The 19,973-nt window shown below is 42.3% G+C and overlaps 1 long non-coding RNA gene across 1 annotated transcript; it reads right to left on the bottom strand.

The window, feature by feature from the left end:
- Positions 1 to 527: 527 nt before the first annotated feature.
- Positions 528 to 2,316, bottom strand: LOC309538718. Its single transcript, XR_014222306.1, has 2 exons — positions 1,757 to 2,316; positions 528 to 1,494 (listed from the first exon to the last, which is right to left on the bottom strand). It is a non-coding gene; the product is annotated as an uncharacterized lncRNA (long non-coding RNA).
- Between the last annotated feature and the right edge of the window lie 17,657 nt (positions 2,317 to 19,973).

Genomic DNA, 19,973 nt, shown 5'->3' with positions numbered 1-19,973 from the left:
AGATACAGCAAAGTTGTTTAACTGAGTGACAACATAAGCTTTTTTGGTAACCCTTCTATAGATCTGTACACTGAGATTGGCAGATGTGTCAATGCTAAAAATAAAGCACAAGCAGACAACTGTATTTGGAAAAATATTCCAATAAACTCAGTTTGGATTCTCCCGGTGCTAGAACAAACTGTCTAAAAATAACTTTCACTTTTTGCCTGAGCTAAGAAGGAAAGTCTTTGGAGGGTGCTGCAGAAATCAATAGCTTTTGAAATCTTTGCCCCTTTCACCTAATAGAACAACCTTGAGACTTGACATTTACAAATGTCTGCCAATAATCCCTTTAAGGGTAACCATGTTCTAAAGAACAGATAGCAATAATGGATGCAACTGAACTTCTGAGTAAGTACGGGAAATGAACTAAGTTGGATCCAGTAAACTACAAGTCCTGGGAAGCATAGATTCAAGAAAGGCACAGAGCATAGATGGGCAAGATCTCCCAAGCCCACCTTGGATGAACTTGGATGAGAAAACTCTCCCCTCCCGAGCCCAACCGAGGCTCTCACTGTCTTTAAAAATCTAGAACAGAGTGAAAATGGCCCTCCCTCAAATTCTCCACTTACTTTGTGGGTGGCAAAATAAGGAAGGTCGTTTCACTGAATATTCTCCAACGGAGGACTAAAAACCTCCAGGAGGAGTTTGAGAGGAAAAACTTTCAAAGAATTGTCAGAATTTCTTTCCTCTCAGCCTTCCTTCAACCCTGCTCCCATTCAGTGTAAAAGAAAAATGTTTCCCTAGTACAAATTCAGAGGCAACATGGGCAAAATTGGTGAGGGGAAGTCCACCTATGAAGTTAACCAAGGAAGAATGGTCTTCCTCTTCTGCCTTCAGAATTTTTGTTTTTGGTTCCTGCACCCTCTCCATTATGCTCCTATTCAAAGTAATGTTTCTCCATTGCACTGAATGGAAGGGACAAGAGGAAAGAACTTGTCTCTGATTTGCATTTTAATTCAAACTGGAGTAGAATTCGCGGCTTGAAATGCTTGTCCTTTGCATGCCACGGATACCTTCACCCCCTGACATCCTAAGCTCCTTCTAGTTTCTACCAGGCATTGCTTATGCACTTCGGAGCTTAGCCTTTGTTTCTAATGTAACCCAAGCTACTGCCAGTCATTGTATTAGTAGCAATCCAGCAAACCTTCATTTACTAGAGGAAGGTGTGGCAATTATTGTTCCCCCTTCTCTTCCAAGAACTAGCTGCAGGAGCATGCGCAGTAGGTTGCTTTTTAGGGAGGTTTGAATGGCTGCTCTCAGAAGATTCTGGCAGTCTCACCTGCCCTGGGAGAGAGAACATAAGAGAACTCTGCTGGAGCAGGTCAGAGGCCTATCTAGTCCAGCATCCTGCTCTCCCTGTGGCCAACCAGATGCCTATGAGAAGCCCTCAAGGAGCCACTGAGCGCTACAGTGCTCTCCTCCCCATTTGCAGTTCCCAGCAACATTTGAGGGCTATTCCTAACTGAAGAAGAAGAAGAAGAAGAGTTTGGATTTGATATCCCACCTTTCACTCCCTTTAAGGAGTCTCAAAGCGGCTAACATTCTCCTTTCCCTTCCTCCCCCACAACAAACACTCTGTGAGGTGAGTGGGGCTGAAAGACTTCAAAGAAGTGTGACTGGCGCAAGGTCACCTAGCAGCTGCATGTGGAGGAGCGGAGACGCGAACCTGGTGCCCCAGATTACGAGACTACCGCTCTTAACCACTACACCACACTGGCTCTGTGTAGTGCATCAGTGACAGCTCCATAATAAAATCCAGATTCAGGTCACCGGGATTAAAATATCTTGCTTTTCTAGCACATTGCTTTAAAAAATCCCTCCACCTTAAAAACACAGACATTCACAACAAATTACTAATAAAATCACATGATTAAATTTATGGCACATGACTGCAGTTCTGTGCATGGTTGGGAGTAAGCACCATTGAACACAGTGGTGCGTATTTCTGCTGTATAGGTTCAATTTTAAAAACACATTTGGTTTTAGCAAATGACATCCAGACAGCAGAAACGCAACCTTTTACTTTTAATTAGCAATGCAAACAACTTTTTGCTTTATTTTTGGAATTTTACAACAAAATCCAACAGCCCCCTGTCTCCCCACCTCCCCTATGCATCCTCCCCCCTTCCTCACATGCCTGAAGCACCACTTTAGCTAATGGGGCCTCCTGCTGCCACACCACTGGAGCACGATTTCTGTTCTCATCCTGAAGCAAAGTTCTTAACCCGAGGTAATATTTCTGCGTTAGCGGAGTCTGTAACCTGAAGTGTCAGTAACCCAAGGTACCACAGTACAGTGCTTTTTCCTGCAGGGACGCAGGGGTACGCATACCCCTAAACATTTTGTGAATCTAACTGGAGACGAAAAATAAAATATTTAATTTCTTCTCAGTGTGGTGAAGCGGCAGTTCTGTTGCTACCCCCGATGGCAGTCTTTGGTCCATTTACTGCATTTATTTTTCCCGATTTGAACTATAAAATGGTGATTTTCTTGAGTCAAAATGAGAGTACACCTAAACTATACTGCTTAATATTGATATTTTAGATTGCTGTAACCTGCCATGGGACCTTATGGTGCAAAGCATACATACATTTCAGGTTACATACGCTTCAGGTTACAGACTCCGGAAACCCAGAAATAGTACCTCGGGTTAAGAACTTTGCTTCAGGATGAGAACAGAAATCATGCTCCGGCGGCAGCAGGAGGCCCCATTAGCTAAAGTGGTGCTTCAGGCTAAGAACAGTTTCAGGTTAGGGGGGCCACTAGGGGGCGCATCAGAAGATGGCTGACAATAACATCTCTCCGACCCACACGAGGTAATTTGGAGGCTATGATGGGAGTAATTAGCCTCCCTACCCCCCCCCCAGGATGGTGGGGGGGACTGCCTTTGCTTGCTGTGCCCTATACAACCTCCGAATTTGTGGGGATGGGGGCACTAGGCACAAAGCCCTCCTGTGGGATTTCGGCGCTCCTGGATGCCGTCCCTGATCCATGCCACTAGCTGCAAGAACTTCAAAAGAAACAATTTGGATGAAGGAATGCACATATTTCAAGGAAGGAGGGGGAGTAAAGACTGCTAACAGAAGAGATCTCTGATAAAACAAGATGAGTCGGAGGAACAAGAATAAATCATGAGGAGAGACGCCAAGACTCGGTATGGCAAATGACTGATGGGGAAGGGGGGGGGAACTTTCCTTTCTTTTCTTATGTGATTAAACAAGAACCCCCTCTCCTTACAAGTCTGAAATGTCTTATTAAGTACTTAAGCGTCACTCCTTGGTGTGTGGAGTGCCTTAGGGTGCGATTCTCTCCCCGATGCTTTTTAACATCTTTATGCACCCCCTCGCCCAGCTTGTCCGGAGTTTTGGGCTGGGTTGCCATCAGTATGCTGATGACACCCAACTCTATCTGTTGATGGATGGCCATCCTAACTCGGCCCCAGACACACTGACCAGATGTCTGGAAGCTGTGGCTGGATGGTTACGTGGGAGCCGGTTGAAGTTAAATCCTTCGAAGACAGAGGTCCTCTGGCTGGGGCGGGATGATACGGGATCGAGGGGGCAACTCCCATCTCTTGCGGGGGCGCAATTAGTGCCAGCACCGTCCGTTAAGAGTTTGGGTGTAATCTTCGATACCTCCCTCTCTATGGAGGCGCAGATTACAGCTGTAACAAAGGCGGCATTTTTCCATCTCCGCCAAGCTAAGCAGTTGGCCCCTTATCTCTCTCGCCCTGACCTAGCCACTGTGATCCATGCGACGGTCACCTCCAGACTGGATTATTGTAACTCGCTCTACGTGGGGCTGCCCTTGAGACTGACCCAGAAACTCCAGCGGGTGCAGAATGCCGCGGCGAGACTCCTTACGGGGTCTTCGCTGCGAGATCACATTCATCCGGTGCTGTACCAGCTGCACTGGCTCCTGGTGGAGTACAGGATCAGGTTTAAGGTGCTGGTTTTAACCTTTAAAGCCCTATACGGCCTAGGACCCTCGTACCTACGGGACCGCCTCTCCTGGTATGCCCCACAGAGAAACCTACGGTCTGCAAATAATAACATCCTCAAGGTCCCAGGCCTCAGAGAGGTTAGGCTGGCCTCAACTAGAGCCAGGGCCTTCTCGGCTGCGGCTCCAACCTGGTGGAATGCTCTGTCACAAGAGACTAGGGCCCTGCGGGACCTGACATCTTTCCGCAGGGCCTGCAAGACAGAGTTGTTCCGCCAGGCCTTTGGTCAGGGCGCAGCCTGACTCCCTCCTCTGGCAACCTGCACAAAATTTTGCTTAATCGGTTGCCATCAATTTGATTTTAACTAATTTTAGAATGAAATATTTTTAGAATGTATGATTATTTGATTGTTTATTTGATTGTTGTTAGCCGCCCTGAGCCCGGCTCAGCTGGGGAGGGCGGGATATAAATAAAAAATTATTATTATTATTATTATTATTAAGCTGTGAATTTAAGGCTGTGCGGAGATAAACTTTCGAACCAAAGCATGCTTTAAAAAGAGCGTGGAATGTATAAGAGCTTTGGAATGACGCAGTTAAAAATGCCGTCGCCATATTGGGAAGTTCTGTCAGAGGTCTTGAGTCTGAGAGGAGAAATAGAGAAATAGAGCTGTTTTTATATTGTGGGTGAAACTCCTCAGAGGAACTTAAGAGCAACAGTTTTGCAAGATGAATGATGGAAAGAGCGGTGTTATCTATGAAGGCGATGATATATGAAAACCATGTCGATTTGAGGATTGGAAGAACGGAAAAATTCACACAGGATTATTATTAGTGTTTATCGGCTTAAGGAGACTATCAGAAGAGATCATAAAGAAAAAAGAGAAAATATATGAACAAGATGTGATGTGGAAACAGCAAGAAAAGACTGGACAGAATTTTGAACTTTGTTTGGATTGATTTGGACTGATTTGGACATTAATGCAGTAGCAAGAAGATGATCAGAATCCCCCTTCGGATCTTGAAATATGGGTCCCCCCAACAAAAAATTTAAAATTCGGCTTTGTAATTCAGAATTTATGTGATGTGATTTAATTTGATTTGATTGGCCAGTTAATTTTATATATATATATATATATATATATATATATATATATATATATGCTTTCGTAGATTTTCACGGGAAACGTCGCACAGACACCCCGACTCTTACACGGGAAGACACCCGAAGACACCAAAACCTGCATATATATATATATATATATATATATATATATATATATATAAAGAACAGTTTCAGGTTAAGAACGGACCTCCAGAACGAATTAAGTACTTAACCCGAGGTACCACTGTACTGCCTTTATAATAATCAGATCATGGTGCCTTACCCTGACACAGGAATGTATGAAGCTGGCTTATCCCGAGTCACAGGGCTCTTCAGGCCCCTACCGAGAGATGACAGGTCTTGAACCTGGGACCATGTGCTTGTAAGGCAGAGGCTTTACCACCTCACCAGTTGCTCTGGCAAAGAAACTCAGTTTATGCAATCTGAACTCTGGTGAACTGAGTTGGCCTCTCTCTGCAGAGCAGCCATAAAGTGTCCCAGCTGTGGCTAGAATGGGCTGAACTTCTGTGATCTGCACTGACAGGAGATTGACTCAAAACACAGGGACTTCCGGTCTAGCACGGACATCAAAGAGAAGTGCAGAATGACCGCTCTGGTAATTCTGAGCAGCGCAGGTTTTTTTTAGGGGTCCGTAAAGACTCTACGGGCCTCAAAACCTCAAGGGGGATACCTTGGGGGACGGAGCACCCAGCGGCGCCCAGGTGTGCTCTCCTGTTTCTCGGGTTTTAAATAAAAATCCGGGGACAGGATAAAGCTGCGGGCGCGCAAGGGGAAGCACCTCAGACCCTGTGCTGTGCAGTCTCAAACTTCTGATGGAAAGTGCTAAACTTCCAGGAGAAAACTGAATTCCTAGAAATACGACACGTTTAAAAACTGACTACCGTAAGGAATTCAAGGAATTTGGTCAGCTGAGGGATGTAAAAAGGGAGTCCGTCCCGGCTGCAGTGTCAAAGATGGAGCAGAGAACAAATACATGAGAACAAGGCGGAAGTGAAAGTTTCCTGCTGAGTAAGTGTAAGCTGAAAGATCTCAGAAGTAACGCGCTGAGAACTTTGTATCTCCTTCTTCTCTGAGAAGACTTGATGACTTGGTCGGAGAAACAGTAACGTGTTCAAACCTCAATCCAGAGACTTGGTTACTTTATATAGACCCCTGTATAAAGCTAAGGGGGGAGGTCTGCAACAGCGTAAGGGACTGACAAAGGGAAAGTGGAGCAGTTAGAAGTATCTTGTTCCTTATTTTCCTTATTTCCCCTGGATTTAATGGATATAGAAGAGGCTTGAAATTAAACTGTGACTATCCTCATCCTCCCTGGAGTACGAAAGGAGGAAAGAAGACTAACTGGGGGAATATCCTGTATTTATATTTATATTTTTTGAGGATTAAACCTCCAAGTGGCTAGAAGTTTATGTTCCAACTCCCTGAGCTGATTACAGTTATATTTGGATTTATGGACTTGCTTGGACTTTTATTTGGACTTTTAAGTTGGACTGAGTTTATAAGAGGTGGAAGAAAAGAAGAGGACAGAAGAGGACCCTCAAACTGAACAGTATTTGAGTTATTGTTAGATGGGCTTTTTATGATGAACTATGGGGAAATTAATCCTGTCGTCCAGTCAGCGCTTCCCCTGCGCAGCACTGCTTTGAAGCTGGAAGCTGACCCGGGCAGGAATAGCTGAGTTGCAGCGGTCCTGCATCCGTGTGAGATGAGGGATAAATCAAGTCCAAAGACAGATCGGTTCTTATCTCTAGAAGCGTTTATTTACAAAGCAATAAATCCATCAGAGCTTTCCGGCATCTTTCTCCCGTGCTCTCCAAAAGCACATGCTGTCTCTCTGCAGCCTTAGCTGTGTCTCTCTCTCAGTCTCAGTCAGAATCGAAAACAAGTCTCTGAACACAGACTCTGACGCACTTCCCTGCGTCAAGCTCCTCCCAGGTACAGGACACCACTGAGTTTTAACCCTGTCAGTTCCAAACTCCACATTGTTAGATGGGCTTTTTATGATGAACTAAACATTTTGGACTGAGTTGGGAAGGTGACATTTAAACTGTGACAATTTGGGACAATGTTTATATATCTTTGATGTGTACTATTCCCTATCTCTCTCCCCCTCTCTTCAGAATAATCTTTGATGTATAGCTGTCATACAGTTGATATAGGTGCAAAGGGATGAATTTCAAAGTGCTTGGTTAAGATAAGAATTTTAAGTCAATGTGAGGAAAAGGGAAAGAAAGACCCCTAGAGGCCATTATCTAAATCACAATTTCTGACAAACACGATTTCCAGCTCTCTGGTGTAACTACCCCCCCTCCAGTGGTGAAAGCAGTTCATATTGATTTATTTGTATAAAAATGTCATGAAAAAATGGGGGGGGGATTGAAGGAACTCCAGGTGACCGAAGACAGTCAAAACAGGATGAAATTAAAAATTTAGATATTCTTTGGTTGAAAATAAAGGAAGAATTCAAACAAAATGAACAATACATGGAGAAAAAATTGGTGGAAGTGCAAGAAACCCTGGATAAAAAAATAGAGGGAGTGGTGGGGGGAATTGTCAAGTAAAATCAAAGACTTAACAGTTAGATCTAAAACGACAGAAGAGCTAGCGAAACAAACTCATAAGGAAGTTAAGGAAAATAGAAAAGAGTCAGATAGAATAAAAGAGGACTTGGTTGAGGTCAGCAAAATACAAGAGCAGATCTGGGACAATATGGCTCTGATGGAGATGAGGCAGAAACAGAAAAACCTAAAATTCAGAGGGGTAGTAGAAGAGCCAAATGAAGATATTAAAACAAAAATGATTAAAGAACTGGCAAGATGGATGGATATGAAGGAAGAAGAAATTGAGTACACAATTGAAAATGTGTTTAGAATTAAGGTGAGATATGTAAAAGCTAAAACTAAAAAACTACCTGGAGATTGTTTGATGATCTTTAATTCACTAGAGATGTGAAATGCAATTCTGAGAATGAGTTATAATAACAGGTGATGGAAGACCAATTATCATATGTAACAGGTGATGGAAGACCAATTATCATATGTAAAGAGATTCCTATTAGATTCCTACGAAAAAGAGATGGGTACAAACAACTGGTGACGTTACTGAAGAAAAACGGAATCCAACATAGGTGGGAGTTCTCTGAAGGAATCTCTTTTTATTACAAGGATAAAAGATTTAGATTAACAGATCTACAAGAGGTAAAGAAATTCTCCAGAAGATATGAGAAAGAATTAGGTAAGATAGAAGGAAGCCTTACTGGACCCAGAACCATCGGAGCAGACCTCTATGGGGAAGAGGAAAACAAAAAGATGAAAAAGAAAGATCAAAACAAAGAAGAAGAGGAAGAAGAGGAAGAGGGAGAAGGGGAAGCAGAAGGAGAAGAAGAGGAAGAAGAAGAGGACGAAGAAGACATTAGCAAAACCACCCAAATTTAATTTCCCCTCTCTGTAACAAATGATTAAAGAAATGACGTTGAAATTGATAACTTGGAATATTCATGGGCTTAATGAAAAAGCTAAACAAAATAAAGTTGAACATGGACTTCCGGGTTGGCGCCATCGCTGAATGGCGGATTCCCTCCGAGCTCCGGAGGGAGTCTGCTCGACAGGGGGCGGGTTTTACCACGCCGGCGACACAGGGACCCTTAAAAACCATGGGCGCGGATGCCCGTGGACATGGTGACTCGGCGGGCACCGTTAGCGCCCTCCCGCCCCCCGCGAAGGAGCCTTTTTAAAGGCTCCGGAGCGGGGGACGGGGAGCGGCGCGGTGCTGTGAGTCTACTGCTTCCCCTGCCGAGCAAAGCCGCATGCCATTCGTCGGACTAAAATTATTCCTTTTTTGTGGATTCGGCACGAGCGGGGGAGGTGCAAAGAGGAAGTCTGTCTCCCCCCCATTGTAAACATTTTAAAGAAAGGATTTGCCAACTAAGGTTGAGAGAAGAGCTGTTTTTTCCCCTGATTGGATAAAAGTTATTAATTCCACGGATTTAAAAGTTTAAGTTATTGTGCTGGAGGATAAGAGTTTATTTTTTCTTAGATTAAGTGCCACTCTTCCCGAGACCGGGAGTAACCTGCAAAAGGAGCCTGCTGAGGAGTTACAGAAGATTTTGACAGCTGTCAAATTAGCTGTCAAAGTCGAAAAAAACTGAAAGTTTTGGTTTAGCCGGTTATATCGTTACAAGGTATTGAAAATAAAGAAAGATTGATACAAATTAATTTGACTTTTGGCTGGAAGTGAAAGGAATACTAAGTAACCAGAATCCCTCTAGAGGGGATTCACGGACATTACAAGAATGGAAATAGGTCGGAAAATACTGGCTGATCTGGATGAGGTCGTTTTTCTCATGGGAAAGCTGCGAAAGATGTACGAGCAAGGCCATGTTTTGTCTACAAGTCCTACAAAACCGAAGTCAACAGCAAATGTATCTACTGAGTTGGAAAAGGACTTGATGTTCAAAACATAGGCAGCTGGACAAGAAAAGAAACCAGAGACTGAAGAGGAGGAAGAGATATTTGCTGAACAGGAGGAGCAGAAAGGAGGGGCGGCCGAAATGTCACAGAAGGTAAATGAGAGCCGGAGGCCTGCCAAGATGGTTATAAATCTGATTAAGGTGGAAGCTGGAGCTTTTGGGGTATTTGGACTTAAGAAACAGAACTTGAGCTCCACCTTTAAACAAGGAGGCCTGGCTGGAAGGAACATGGATATTATAGAGAGAGTGCCCCTTCGAGATTGGGTGTTAAACATAAGGGACTCTCAAAGGCAGAAAGGGACTGAGAGAGATTCAAGAGCCTTGGACATGAGGTCACCAGGCTAAATAGATGGACTAATGGACTATGGTTTGGGATTGAAACCAGGGAGAGAAGGGTGGGGTTTGGAAATCCAAAGGGGGCCTGATCTTTTTTACTCTGTGTTAAATTTTATGTTGTTATCACTATAAGAATGGGGAATTCGTGGAAGGGAAATGGGGTCAACCTTAGAAAAAGTTTTTTATAAATGATTAAGGTATATAAATTAAAAGATGACATACAAATTGAACTAAATATAATAATGAATTAAGGGTTAAAATTTAACATAAATAAACATAATAACAAATTAAGGTTAAGAAATTAGAGATAAGAACTTGTTGGATAAATATTCGGATTTGGAATACAAGAAGGGGAGGGGAGGGGAAGTCGTGGAAAGAAGTTATTGAAAATGAGACTCTAAAGGTTGAATTCTTTTGTGTTTTCATTTTTCTTTTTGCTTTTTTGTATCTTTTGAAACTCTAATAAATATTACTTTAAAAAAATTAAAAAAACAAAATAAAGTTGAACATGTTTTGAAGAAAAAGAATGTTGATGTAATCTGTTTACAGGAAACTCACATTGCTAAAAAACATAGACATGTACTTTACGAAAGGGGGCAGACATATCCCAGCAGCTCTGGAGGTCTTTCAAGCAAAACCCTTGGCGCAATTACTCTACGGGGCCCAAATCTGGACGGGAAATCATTGCCGCACACTTGAAACGGTCCAGTCTAAATTCTTAAGACAGATTCTAGCCGTTCCACCATGTGCACCAAATGCGGCCCTACGGCTGGAGACTGGCCTCCTCTCCGTCGAAACCCAAACCTGGTTAAGAACTTTTAACTATTGGCTTCGCTTAAATTTAAACCCATCCGGACTACTACCTCTAGTAGCACGAGATGCACATAGAAGTCAGTGGTCCAAAGTAGTGCATCAAAAACTACTTATATGTGGCCTCCAAGCACAGCATCTCCTGAAAATGGGTCTCCCCAAGGCAAAAACTATTATTGATCAGCGCATGAAGGATATTGAGCAGCAAAATAATCTGGCCTATATTAAGAAATTTAGTGCTTGGTACGCTTATCTGCCCCCCTCCCACTTTGATTTTCGGGCACCTTATTTGTCTACCTTAACCATTCCAAAACTCAGACGGGCCTTTACACTGGCCAGACTAAATATGTTACCCTCGGCTGTTCTTGAGGGTAGATATCAAGGAACTTCATTCGAGAACCGGCTCTGCCCCTGTGGAGCTGGCTGCATGGAGACTGTGTCACATGTCCTCTTGTCTTGCTCCCTATATAAAGATCTCAGGGACGAGACCATCGCGCCACTCCTGTCTGCCATCCCGGGCCACTCTTGCGAGGCCAAGCTGTTCTCACTCCTGGCCGACCAGAACGGCTCGACAACAGAGAAGGTTGCCAGATTTGTCGAGAGAGCAATGAGACTGAGAGCTGTTACCTGAGTGACATTAGCGTCGTCGCCCAGATTCCTCTCCTAGGATCTTACTATTATTATCGTTATGTTTTGTTACTATTATTTTGTCATCCCCTAAAATGTTTTTTATATAATTGACTTTTTAGTTTTATTCTTTGTGTGTCGTATTGTTGTTTTATTGCTATGGCCGATGGCTGACGCAAATAAAGATTAATTCATTCATTCATAGACATGTACTGATCAATAAAAGACTGGGAAAAGAGTTTGTAACGTCCGATGTTAACAAAAAAAGAGGGGTGGTGCTATATATAAAGGAGAGATTAGAACCTAAATATATTACCAAAGATGATGAGAGGAGAGTGATTGTGGTACAAATTTCATTGCAGGGTGAGAAGATAATCCTTGTGGGAATATATGCCCCTAATGATAATAAGGCGGAATTTTTTGGAAGATTAGAAGAAAGATTGGTGAAATTTATGGACCAGAGGATAATTCTGATGGGAGATTGTAATGGAGTGGTAATGCCAGAAATGGATAGAATGTCAAAGAGAAAAAACATAAATGAGAGTAAACTCCCCAGGAATTTCTTTGAATTGGTTGAGAATTTTGGTCTAATAGATATTTGGAGGTGGAAATACCCAATTACAAAACAGTTCACTTTTTTCCCGGAGCCCCACCAAAGCTCGAGTCGGATAGACTATGTTTGGGCCACCAAATAATTGTTCTCCAGAGTAAATAAAATTGAGATCACTCCATGAACTCTATCGGACCATAATTCGATCTATTTGGAATTAAAAGGTAAAGAACAATCCTCATTTAGATGGAGGATGAATGACACTTCGTTTGAAAATCCAAAAATAGTAGAGAAAGCGAAAGAGACAATAAAGGATTATTTTGATTGGAATTTACACAAAGAAACTAGTTTGGACACTGTGTGGGATGCGAGTAAAGCTGTCATGAGAGGTTTTCTAATTCAGCAAAACAGTCATAAAAAAGAAAGAGAAAGGAAAAAAGAGGAAATCCTGGTTCAACTCATGAAAAATGAGGAAAAAAATGACAATAAGACCAAAAGATGAACAAACTAAACAGACTATTAAAATGTTACAAACTCAGTATTCCATGTGGAATGGAATTTAAAACTAATGAGACACAATTTTTTTGAATCAGCAAATAAAACCGGGAAACTTTTGGCATGGCAGCTGGGAAAGCATCAAAGTCAAAACATAATCAACAAAATCAGGATATGGGAACAGTTAACGGAAGACCCAAAAGAAATAAGAAGAGCTTTTCAAGGATTTTATAAGGAGCTTTACTGGAAAGAAAAAGAAGACATAAAAAAGATAGAAAGATATCTGGAAATTCATAAAGGGAAGCAGATATCATTAGAGGAAAGAGAACTATTAAATGCCCCAATAACAAACCAAGAAATCCAAAGGTCAATAAAGAGAATGAAACAAAGCAAAGCCCCAGGACCAGATGGTTTAACCGCTAAGTATTACAAATCACTTGGTGAGCAGCTGCTACCGGTCCTAGGGGAACTAATGAATGCTATTTTACAAGGAAAAGGGAAAATACCAAACTCGTGGAAGGAGGCGTATATAACGCTGATCCCCAAACAGGGCACAGACCACCAGAGTGTCAAAAATTTCAGACCAATATCATTGTTAAACAATGATTATACACTTTTTGCGAATATCATGGCCAACAGATTGAAGACAATATTAAATGATTTAATTCATAAAGACCAAGGAGGATTCTTACCAGGCAGGCAATTAAAAGATAATGTGAGACAATTTATTAATGTATTGGAATACCTGGAGGTAAGAAACGATAAGCCAGCCGTATTGATGTTCACTGATGTAAAAAATGCTGAAAAAGAATTCGATAACGTTTCTTGGTCATTTATGAAGAAAAGTATGGAAAACATGGGGATCTGTGGCACCTTTTTAAGAGGTATCGAGGCAATCTATTCAGAACAGAAGGTGAAATTAATTGTGAATAACACCTTGACAGACTCATTTGATATTACAAAGGGTACCAGACAAGGGTGCCCTTTGTCCCCATTACTGTTTATCATAGTATTAGAAGTATTAATAAATTGCCTGAGAGGAATGACAGAGAGGAATGACAGGGTCAGAATAGGTGCCAAGGAATTCAAGCTCAAGGCCTATGTGGATGATCTGGTACTAACCTTAGAAGAACCTCGAGAAAGTGTTAAAATAGCATTGGAAGAAATGGAAAAATTTGGGCAACTGGGAGGATTTAAATTAAATAAGAGAAAGATGGAAATCTTAGGCAAAAACATAGAAAAGAGTGAGGTAGAAAGATTGGAACAAGAAAGTGAAATTAAGGTGGTCAAAAAAGTAAAATATTTGGGAATTTGGATGACAGCAAAAACCATAAATCTATTTAATGACAACCATCAACCAGTATGGCAGGAGGTTAAAAGAGATTTAGAAATATGGGATAGATTAAAGCTGTCAATGATTGGAAGAATGTCAGCAATAAAAATGAATTTATTACCGAAAATGCTATTTTTGTTCCAGACAATCCCGATAATTAAAGGTCTAAGACAATTCAAAGAGTGGCAAAAAAACTCTCTCGCGCTTTATATGGCAAGGGAGAAGACCAAGAATTAAATTCAAAATATTGACGGCTAAGAAGGAAAGAGGGGGATTCTCTGTACCTGACCTAAAACTCTATTACGAAGCGGCGTGTTTGTGTTGGACAAAGGATTGGATAACCCAGGAGAACCCAGACTTGTTAGATCTGGAGGGATACAACAATAGATTTGGATGGCACTCCTACCTCTGGTATGGTAAGGCAAAAGTGCATAAAGGGTTTACAAACCATGTGCTAAGGGGTGCTTTATTTGAAGTCTGGGATAGAAATAAGAATTTGTTGGAAAGGAAAACACTGTGGTGGGTGTCACCAATTGATATGTTAACAGTCAAAAAATTGAACACAGAAGGGAGAGGTGCCACTTATGAGGAGATTCTAATGAAATCAGAGAAAGGTTGGAAATTGAAGCCCTATAACTGCATTGCCGGAAAATTTTAAGTACCGTAATTTTCGCTCCAAAACACACACTTTTTTGCTCCTAGAAAGCAAGGGAAAATGCCTGTGCGTGTTATGGAGCGAATGCACTCGACTGGATCCATGGCTGCCGTCAGTCAAGCAAAGCGGGAGCCGCTTGCAGGGCTTTGCACGGCTCTAGCTTTGCTTGCTTTACAACCAGGAGGAGGGGGAGGAGCCGAGGACGGAGGGAGGGAAGGAGAGCCATGGCAGCAAAGCGGGCAGCAGCCGCTTACACGCGAGGAGGGACAGACAGGAGCCATAGGGAGCCGGAAAAGCGCCGCGTAGCCAGCAACAGCTGCTGCAGCCTCAGCTAGCAACGCTCTCTAAACGGAGCAATGAGGCTGCAGAGGGACAGCAGGGCACAGGAGGGCTCTGAGCCACGAGCGCAGTGAAAACCAGTAAAAAAGTTTTTTAAAAGGCTGCTGGGGACAGGAGGGCACGGGATGAGGGAGAGGGGGAAATTACGATTCTCCCAGCGTCTCAGCTGATCCGCTGAGCAGGACTTGGGTTGCAGGGGATTCGCCATTAGCTGCGTAAAGCAGCAAAGAGGGAGAGAAGGAGCAAAGTGAGAGAGGAAAGGAGCTGCTTGCACTGCTGTAAGTGGCTGCTGTCTGGTTGGCTCCTTTAAAGCAACAGTGCTCTTTCCCTCCCCCCTCCCCTCTCAGCTCATCGAAAAGCTCCTTTTCCACACACCCCACTCGAGCTCCTTCTCCCCTTAAACACCTCTCCTGCATTATTAGCCACATCCTTCTCTACACACCCCACGCGTGTTCCTTCTCCCCTTTATTCCCTCGCCTGCATCATTAGCCACATCCTTCTCTACACACCCCACACGTGTTCCTTCTCCCCTTTAACAGCTCGCCTGCATCATTAGCCACATCCTTCTCTACACACCCCACGTGTGTTCCTTCTCCCCTTAAATCCCTCTCCTGCATCATTAGCCACATCCTTCTCCACACACCCCACGCGTGTTCCTTCTCCCCTTAAATCCCTCTCCTGCATCATTAGCCACATCCTTCTCTACACACCCCACGCGTGTTCCTTCACCCCTTTAACCGCTCGCCTGCATCATTAGCCACATCCTTCTCCACATTCCCCACGCATGCTCCTTGTCCCTTGAATGCTTTTCCTTCCCTCCCCACTTAAAACGTGGTTACAAAGCACGGATCCACATGGATCCTCAGGATTTTTGCACTGGGTCACCCCAAGTTCACCATCAGATCACATAGCATGTCCATGGCTACAGCCTGCACCAAAAAAATCACGCACCCACTGTTTCATGGGGCTGCAATGGCGCAAAAACGTGGTTACAAAGCATGGATCCACATGGATCCTCAGGATTTTTGCATTGGGCTACCCCAAACTCACCGTCAGATCACGTTTGTGGCCACAGCATGAACCACAAAAATCTTACATCCACTATTTCGTTTAGAATACTTTTTTTCTTGCTTTCCTCCTCTAAAAACTACGTGCGTGTTATGGCCAGGTGCGTGTTATAGAGCGAAAAATACGGTATATGTTTAAGTATAGTTTTCCCAAAAAGCCGGAAGAATTTTTGCTAGGTTTGGTTGGAGAAGGTATTAAGAAGATAGACCAAAGATTATATCTGTTTCGCTCAAAACACACAGAGCAGCAATAGATGTTGGCAAAAACACCTGGTGCACTTTGGTTTATGAACTGAACCACGAGTTCAAATAAGGTTATGCAAACTGAACTGACAAGTCAGTTTGAAAGAGAATTTAACACTGGTATAAGGGAGATATTATCTCCGCTAATTACAATAATTTTATGGATGTCTATAACCTGTTCCAGGAGTATGTTTAAGCTGTGAATCAGTGTAAAAAGGCCAGCTAATATACACAACGGGATATTTACTCTCTTCTTTTTGACATCGTTTTTTGAAATGATTGAGGGTATGATCACTCCTGTTTTAGGAGCTACCCCTTAAAAGGGGGCCGCTCAATACTTTAAATAAATAACTTGGCAGGCTTCCATCATCTGCATGCTCCCCTTTTGTACTAAATATGATTTCCAGATGTGGATGGAAGAATTGGGCTAAATGAAAACAAGAAGTTAATGTTCTGTGTCACCACGGACACTAGTGACCATGGTTTTGTCCCCACTAGGGCACATGTGAGTCACAGTTTTGATGAGCACATTAGTGTGTCTTATCAATACAAAAGCACTTCCAGGTTTATGTCTCCAAAATCTATCTTGGTGTGTCCTGTCCACATTAGTGGGTAGTGCTAGATGGGATTGTTGGGGAAAGCAAATAAACTTCCTTCTCCTGAACCTCTAGGTAATGCACGTACTACTTTAAACCACACAAGAGCACTGTTTGTGTAGCAAGCAAGCCAGCATTTGCTCGTAGTCTTTTTCTAAGTTAACTCCACCTGTAAAAGCTGAACCTTTTGTTGTTCTCTCCTGAAAAGATGCCCACTATTTCTCTCTCTTTTTATCTCTACTCATCCTGTAAATCGTTTTTGCCAAGATAATTCTGTTCCTGCATGAATAAATCTGTAGAAATAAAGAAACTGTACATACACTTCTCAGTTTACTTCATCAAAGCTTCAAGGTCTGCTAACAGGGATGTATTTTGCTGAGGCTGAGCTCCATTATGGACCTGCCTTCAAGCTTATTTCAAATATGTGTGTTCCAATAGTCCAGACTTGTCCAAAATTGCAGTAATTTATTTTAAATGTGTGTTGCTCCAAGCCATGAAATCTGTTGTCTTTTTTTGTTTGTTTGTTTACCTGTCTGGCATACATTGTTTGTTGTTGTTGTTGTTTAGTCACTTAGTCGTGTCCGACTCTTCGTGACCCCATTGACCAGAGCACGCCAGGCACCCCTGTCTTCCACTGCCTCCCGCAGTTTAGTCAAACTCATGCTGGTAGCTTCGAGAACACTATCCAACCATCTCGTCCTCTGTCGTCCCCTTCTCTTTGTGCCCTCCATCTTTCCCAACATCAGGGGCTTTTCTAGGGAGTCTTCTCTTCTCATGAGGTGGCCAAAGTATTGGAGCCTCAGCTTCACGATCTGTCCTTCCAGTGAGAACTCAGGGCTGATTTCCTTAAGAATGGATCAGTTTGATCTTCTTGCAGTCCACTGGACTCTCAAGAGTCTCCTCCAGCACCATAATTCAAAAGCATCAATTCTTCGGCGATCAGCTTTCTTTATGGTCCAGCTCTCACTTCCATACATCACTACTGGGAAAACCATAGCTTTAACTATATAGACCTTTGTTGGCAAGGTGACGTCTCTGCTTTTTAAGATGCTGTCTAGGTTTGTCATTTCTTTTCTCCCAAGAAGCAGGCGTCTTTTAATTTCGTGGCTGCTGTCAGGCAGTGAGAGATTTTACTTTCTTGGGCTCCATGATCACTGCAGCTGGCATACATACCTTTGATTTTTTAAAATAAAAATTAACATAAGTTTTCTCTACACTTCTGACACAATTTGTCACATTTCTGGGCATCTAAGGTGCAAGAAACGTCCAACCAAGCACTCAGAGTGTAGAAGAAGCTCTCCTGCAGGAACCTTAAAAGCAGAACCATTTGCCACAAGGCTACATTACAATGTTTAATAAGTTGGAGAGTTGGAGTTCTTGTTATGAAATATACTAGCTGATGAATGTGAATACATCGAAACAGGGCCCTGTAAGAATTTAAATGTATTTTCATGTAATATTTGATACTTCCAGCTGATGAAGGTGAATACATCAAAACAGGGCCCTGTCCTGGTCTCCAGTCCATAACTGACTTCTGCTTAACGGTTGAAACTGAGTATCCATCTGCAAGCTGATAAATTATAAGGATCAACATTATTGTCGAGTGAAAAGGAGAAACTCTTTGTAACGAATTATTGTTTTATACATATCTCCTTGAGTTTGAGTTTGTAATCTCTGTTAGAGTTTGTAATCTCTATTTGAGTTTGTAATCTTTATTAGAATACATACTTTTGAATGGATTGGTTTTTGTTTCTATTGACTAATGAATTGTGAGTAGGGACCACCCCCACTATTAAAACTTATATTGATCTGAATTCTTGGTTTGCTTCTTTCTTGGCACATTACAATGTTTGGCAGAAAAAACTGAACCCCTGGTTGTCTTACATCACAGACCTTGTGTACAGTAATGCCGTTATCATTGCCTTAATAATCAATGAAGAAAAAGAAGTTCAGAGAAGATCATTTCTTGATTCTGCAATCTTATCTACTTAATGGCTAATTTCATTTACTCAGAGAAACCTAGAATTTCTATTGGTGAAAATTCATGTATATGTGACCTCCTCAGAGTATATAAAATTGGAAAGCAAATTAATTCATCTAGAGTCATTTCAGTCACTGTTAGCTGGTGCCATGGAGCCTCTAGGGACATTGACCTCTAGGGACCTTGGGGACAGGTAGGTGCCATCTGGTTAAATGCATTCTTTTCCACAAACTCTAAAGTTTACTAGCATGTAGAATATTTATTTTATGTAAATACTGCCTCTGGATGTGGCCATTTTCCTGTTGTTTAAATGTCTTGCTTCCAGGCTTCTCATGGCCCATACTGCCTCTGCCTCTTAATATTTCTGTTAATGTCCTAGTTGCAGGCTTGCCATGGGTAACTGGTTAGCCACTGTGACAGCAGGATTGGCCATTGGCCTGATTCAATAGTCTCTGAATACGTTCTTATGTTTTTAATTTGGAGATCCAGTCAAGGCCGGTGCATACAATGCCAATGCTTGGGTCTAGTAACCAAGGTTTGACTTAACAGCAGCCCAGTGGAACAGGAAGTAAAGATTAACCAGTAAAACCCACAGGCTCAAGTTTATAACTGGAACTAATCACTTGGGATGTATATACACTGCCATTGCCTCTGCATCCAGTGTGCTTCCACTACTGGTTTAAGAAAGTGTGAATACATGACGTTAGCCACAATCCATATCTATTCTGCCTTGCTGCCTTGCTGTACACAGCCTGGTTTCAACAGGAGGAGCAGATGGGACTAAATTTAGAGATATGTATGTAACCCCATAGTACAGCTTTACACCATTTGGCTTATTTATATAGGGTCCCAGAGTCAATTCCTAGTAGCATCCCTAGTTAGGAATGATTTTTGGCAATTGAAATTCAAGTTCAAGGTGAAAAATTTTTGATATTAGGGATTTATGCACCTAATGAAGGGAAGTCGGAATTTTTTAAGAAGTTGCATGAGATCTTACTGGACTATTTGGACTATAATTTAATCATGATGGGAGATATGAATGGAGTAGTATCTACAAATATGGACAAATCACAAAGACAGGTAGTCTCCAAAGATGGGAGACTACCAAAGACTTTTTTTGAAATGACTGAAAACATGGACCTGATTGACATTTGGAGAACAAAGAACCCTCTCGAGAGAGAGGGAACTTTCTTTTCTGAAGCTATGATGACCTGGACTAGAATTGACCAAATATGGATTACTAGTGGGATGGCCCCAAAGATTAAGAAAGTGGAAATCTGCCCAAAGACTTGCTCCGACCATAATGCCATAAAGATGGAGATGAAATTAACAACAGTTGGCTCTTTCAGATGGAGGATGAATGACA

This window comes from Podarcis vaucheri (genome assembly GCF_965113315.1).
Source record: "Podarcis vaucheri genome assembly, chromosome: 1".
Taxonomy (NCBI): Eukaryota; Metazoa; Chordata; class Lepidosauria; order Squamata; family Lacertidae; genus Podarcis; species Podarcis vaucheri.
This window is presented reverse-complemented; position numbering and strand designations above follow the sequence as displayed.